The 6,266-nt window shown below is 42.3% G+C and overlaps 1 protein-coding gene across 1 annotated transcript in view; it reads right to left on the reverse strand.

Moving 5' to 3' along the window:
* The window catches only part of atp2b4 (ATPase plasma membrane Ca2+ transporting 4), a 144,005-nt gene extending 138,121 nt beyond the window's left edge, over positions 1 to 5,884 (reverse strand). The window contains exon 1 of the mRNA XM_080728761.1: positions 5,703 to 5,884. The gene's annotated coding sequence lies outside the window, so the exon portion shown is untranslated. The remainder of the gene's footprint in view (positions 1 to 5,702) is intronic.
* Positions 5,885 to 6,266: the final 382 nt, after the last annotated feature.

Below are 6,266 nucleotides of genomic sequence, written 5' to 3' on the forward strand. Positions count from 1 at the left end.
ATCCAAGTGCCATCTTAAATGTAGCATTTTCCACACAGGCAACATGTGGAGTGATGACATGCACCTGTGTTCAACATTAAGCATAGCATACAAGATTCCTTCTCCATAGAGCAACGAAGTCATGATGTCACTCGCTCATCCCCCGGTTCACAGAAGTAATTTCTCTATGGAGGATAACATTGAGTCATCTTAAAATCGTCTCATATAAGCATTGTGGTCCAAAAATAAACAAATGGTCTCTGCGATATTGTCGGGGAGGTTGCTCTGCATGGTTTATGATAGTCAGTCACTAATATTTGATAGTCTGTTTCTGATGAAAATGTAACTAATTTGGCGAAATTAACATTAGCGTTTTCTCACCATCAGTTGATTCTTCAGAGTGAAACCGCTGAGATAATTTTTTTTTTTTTATGTTTGGAACAGAGTTCTTATATGACGTGATATGAAAAAAGTATGGGACAATGGGAGGGGGGATCGAAACATTGACCAGCAATAAACCTATGGAGCTTAACCAGTGTGCCGACTCTGTCCTTCTTAGGCTAGCCTCTCCTCATTGTCAACTTCTGACTCTTAAGGTAGCTCTCCATTAAACAGACTACAGATTAGTGCCAGCTGGCAGTCGAATAAAGTTGGGAGATCAGTCGTTTGGAAGGTGTGGGAAAAAACTTTGCGGAATGCAGTCAATGCACCTGAGAGCCGACACCGACAGACGGCTAACATGTATTTTTCAACGACAAATACATGAACATGATTAAATATTTTGAGAAATTATAAAGATAACTAATGTACTGCTAGGTGCTTAGGGCATGGGCACAAGGTTATCAGCATTTAGACTTTTTGTGTATCATCTTTCATATTTTGTTAATCAATAACACTATGTGCCTGCAGCAGCATATCATTTTGCTTTCATTATGCTAATGATCAATATAAAAAATAGCTACTGTACATTAGTAAAAAGAAAATGGAAACCTGTCATTTCTGTTCAAGTAGCCTACTGTAGGTCGGATAGGCTACTCAAGACACAAGCCCAATTGCGCATCCACAAAGTAGTCCAATGTTTCATCATCATCATCATATTAAATTGATAAAAATGGTCAATCTATACTATCCTCCGTGTAAATCCATTGTTCCATGAAATAGTTGGAGAATGAGGACTAAGGAATGGGTGACCATAGAATACCACCGGTTGCTTCAGCGATTTTAGACCTCTCGCGCCTTAAAGAAAAGCAGGAGTAAGTGCAGATGATAATTATATGTTACGCTTAGTTTAGTTTCAGAGAGGATATGACTGTATTGGCCCCACTAAACTACAGTCTTTCTCCAAATCTGGCTGTGTTATGATGTGGCTGTCGTTGGTTTACCCACCCTCTTCCTTCCTCTGCACACAGTATCAACACCATCAGCTGCTGTCAAGGCTGCAACATCCCTCAAGGCTCCATAGGGACTTGCAGCACATACTTAATATATCACACATAAATTACTGTGCAGGTGTGTGTGTGTGTGTGTGTGTGTGTGTTGACAGTTGCCACCATCACAGCCTACACTCCCACACTGTGCTAAATATGAACAGCACACACATGAGCTTGCTACAGTTCGTCACATACATGCCAGTGATCTTCAACACCTACAATAGCTGAATGACTCGACTCCACCAAAAATATTATTTAGGAATAGCACACCCGAATGAAAATGTCACAGCAACATAATAATTTGAGAATAGAAGACTTCTCAGCATACATAAACATGTAACCATAGTATTTACTCATCCTATGCTTCTCTACCCATTGTGTTCTTGTTCCCCTCCTCTCATCTCCTCTTCACAAAATGCAAACGAACCCAGGCATGCATGCTTATTTAGCACAGAAAGAGAGAGAGAGAGTGTGAGTGTGAGTGTGTGCGCACACACACGCTTATAGGGGCACCCAAGGGCCTCTCGAATGAGGAAGGGGGTTTAGCGTGACTGGGTCAGGATCTCAGGAACCAACTCTACACCCAGACAGACCACTCAACCATAAAGTGGCGAGAGGAGAGGACCCGAGATGAGAAAAGATAAGATGAGAAAGGATGGGTTTAGAAGAGCATGTGGTGGGTGTTGGAGGATAAGAGGATAAGCAGAGGAGAATGGTGACCGAGGCATCAGGGGAAATGGCATCGTAAGGGAGCTAAATTATGGTGAGAGACGGAGAGAAGGAACATGTCATTTTTTACAATCCTGTTGTGAGGATTCTCTCTTCTTTTTTTCCCCCCAAACCCCCACATTCTCGCCCACCGAACACCTGCCAAGCAAGAGCTGTAGGAAATGGTGTGTGTATGCACACACACACACACACACACACACACACACACACACACACACACACACACACACACACACACACACACACACACACACACACACACACACACACACACACACACACACACACACACACACACACACACATTGAAATGGCCCAATTCTTCAATCACGATTCCAGCTGACGCCTCCATATCATCTGTGCTAGGCTACATCACTGATTCCAGCCAGGTAGGGCTGCACAGAAAATGCCTGAAATCACAATGATGATTGTGCAATTTAGAATTCGTACAAATAGCTGAAGTTTGTTGTAGGGGAAAATGCCTCGGGCAGCTTCCGAAAACAAATATTCAGAACCTGAATACAAACATAACCTCAGGCATACAGTACAAATCCAGCTGCGGTCCATGATAATTGACATAAGCAATAGTATCCATTAACTAGGGCTGTCACGAATCATAAGCTGTAACTTAATCGACTGAAATAAAATAAAAAAGGAGAACAAATGGTTTTCTGCTGAGGAAACAACCATTTACAGGCAGAATAATAATGTGATATGATCATTCATTATCAAAGGGAAGGGAAGCAGTCACCTGATCGTCATTTCCGTTCACGAAAATATCTTTTGAGTGTTCCAACAAAAACACATATATATACAATAATAATTTAAAAAAGGTAACACTCAGAATATGCAAGCTACATCATGATGCTGCCAGCCCAGCACAGTGTTCACACTTGCTTTCCGCGAAGACTTTGCCTGCAATGTTGTACTGTAGGTCCCACATGTTCACACATGACACGCAAAATCAAATATGCTGACATGTTGTCTGCACATTTTGTATATCTGAACGGGTCTGCACATTTTGTATATCTGAACGGTCTTAACTCATAAGGGTGAGTTAAATTAACACTGAGGACTTTATGGTACAAATTTAAATAATGTCAAATATCTGTGCCCACTCTACCTTGTGTGATGAGAATGTGGTATGAGCCACATTTATCTCAACACCTCTGAAGTGTGCACATACCGCAGTGCAAACACACACACAAACTATGCACCCAACGTGAACTCAAAGTCCTTCTCTCTCACTATATAACACACCCACACATAATACTGAGTTGTCTGTTAATTAGAGAGAACAGATGCTGGCAGGCCAAACAGAGTCTTCCCAGCTTGATGTGCGCAGCTCTGAACTCCCTAAGCCTGCAGGGGAAACAAACATACACACACAGTCTTTCACAGGCTACACTTTACCATAGAAAGTTTTCCTACATTTCTTCAACAGCTCCCCAACATCAAGCCTTCCAAGGTTTTCTTCAAATGTCCACCGTGTGTGTATAACCACCACATACGGAAGGGAGTTGCCTTACTTAAAAGAATTAAAAAGCCATTATTTGCATCTGGATGGTTTTAGACCTATCAAATAACTGTTGTAGTACGTCATCCCAGTTTGCATGGGAACTATGCAACATACTATCCTCATAAGACAGAAATGTGAACAATCTGAATTACGTCTTTGCAAATGAGGATTTGAAAAACACTGTAAAATGCTCAATTATATATTCTAAACGGCAATCAAATACTGATGAGAAAGCACCATTATTCATCTACAATAGGCTTTAATCTCTGCAGTCCAGATACAAATAATTGATGTAGCCTTATGTAACAGACTAGATGTCTGATATATATGCAGGATTAATATCAAAGGGGAGAAGAAAGAGACCTGTAAGACAGCACAGCAGGGTGACTATTTGGCACAGGCTGTAGGCTTAGGCTATAGCTTTGAGGTGGGGTCCAACTCAACATAACAATCCACTCCACAACATAGTGATTAATTGCTTCACATTAGTTGTTATAGGCTCATCCGCGAACTCACCCGGTAGTAGTAGCCTAGGGGGGGAATGTAAAAGGAGAAATGCCCTCGTTTGGAGGTCACACCGCAAGGCTGAAGTCATGAGCCAACATGCGGGGTCTCCCTCTTTCTCCGAGACGCAATAGCGTGAGGACACACCCAGAAACACAGGGGAGGGGAGGAGGAGGCGACAACAGGACAGAGAGAAGGAGCTTTTACATACGCCCATCTTCACAAATGACGTAAGAACCAAGGGTTTACTTGAGAGGCAAAAACCAAAGGCAGAGATGGTTTAAGCCTAAAACCACTTATTCCCCAAGTCCCATGTTTTTTTTTAAAAAGGACACCAGGTGGAAATGGTAGGCAACAATAATAAAAATCTTTGGTATTTTTTTCACCATAGGCTCCTTACAAACACTTTGGTTACGATTGACAGAAAAGCACGAGGGGTGTAGCCTGTTATCGTGTGTGTGTGTGTGTGTGTGTGTGTGTGTGCGTGCGTGCGTGCGTGCGTGCCTGCGTGCGTGCGTGCGTGCGTGCGTGTCAGAGAGAGCCGTTCCAGCAAGCCAAACAAGCTTATCCCGAAGGCACACAAGAACGAACAATAAGCCACCCTATATGCACCACATTCATGACACACCTTCATTTCAGTTCACAATTCCTCACACACTGTTGCTCATGCTCACACAGCCTCACAGACAATCTGTTGCACGTTTACCCAACAACTCGGTCCTAAATGGCGAAATAGCGTGCCCGTCAAATTCCATGAGAGCAAACTGTTGCAAGACACGGGCAGACATTAGACAGTCTGTCTGCCAACCCCACTCATTACACTAACGAGAATAGAATGCGAGCAAAAATCGCCCTTTTGTTTCCACCCACAAGGAACGAAGGGGGGAAACAAACAAACAAAAAAATAGCCGCAAAATTAGTAAATTACAAGATGTTTTCCAGTGATGCGATCAGGAAGGACCCTTCCATGGTTGGTCGCATGTAAAACACAGCAGACTATAAACAGCAATGTCCTCAAAAACTGATTTCACACACCTGTAGGAAAGTGTGCAAGTCAGTGGTTTTAAACCAGCCACCAGTGGTCCCCGAGGGGGTTCCACGTTCCAGGTTGTCCCCAGCTAAATGATGGGAGAGTTGGTAACCAAATGGACCCTTATAGATATTTTAACTATTGATAGTGTAACATGAAACCAAATGGTTTCCATTTGATTTCATTTTACGCTCTCAAGAGAATGGTTGATAAACACCTGCATCACTTAATTTACAATTAAATTCTACACAATTAAAGAATGTATATATAAGAATTTTCATTGTGATCAACGTTTGCTTGTTATCTCTCCTACCACATCAACACAGCATGGAATTGTGGACAAAGTATGTTCCAATAACAACAAAATCTTCTAAGTTTGGGGTCTGAGAGGCTACATCTCATTAAATGGTGGTCCGTGTCTCAAATGGCGAATAAATAATGGGCAATTGACATTAAAAAGGGTTGAAAACCAACTGGTGTAAGTCAACAAAACAGAGCGGTTCTTACTTACCCAACAGTGTAGCAGACGGCTAGAACATGACAACACACCGCAGACAACAAGCCTCGTCAGTCAGTGGCACCAAATGAGAACGAACAGTCCCTTAAAAAAGGTTTAAAATCCAAGTCCCCGTCTGTCTCTGATGATGAAAAAACCTCTTTCTTTTCGTTTCAGTCACAAAATGGAATGTCTCGACGTTTGTTGATCTTTGAGAGATGCGTGGTCAACTCTTCTTTGGAGGAGAAAAAACGACAGTTTGTCGCTATGCAGGATACTGTGGCAGTGTGGGGATGATGTGTTAATTGTATGAGGTTTGATTATTTATTATCTCCCACCCGGAGCTTAATCAATCCAACTTGTCAACTGTCTGCTGCGGTACTAGGGAAGGAGGGAAGGAAGGAAAGAATGGAAGGAAGGCAGTCAGTCACACGAAAGGGAATCAGTTTAGAGACGTGGTGCGTGCTTCATTTTTAAGCTGATTAGCTCTTCTTTTTTAAGTTTCTCTAAATCAGTTGACTTCGAAAGATTAATAAGCTAAAGCATCAGGTCCGTCGCCATGCAACACAGCACAGCACG

Source organism: Nannobrachium achirus (genome assembly GCF_963921795.1).
Source record: "Nannobrachium achirus genome assembly, chromosome: 6".
NCBI lineage: Eukaryota > Metazoa > Chordata > Actinopteri > Myctophiformes > Myctophidae > Nannobrachium > Nannobrachium achirus.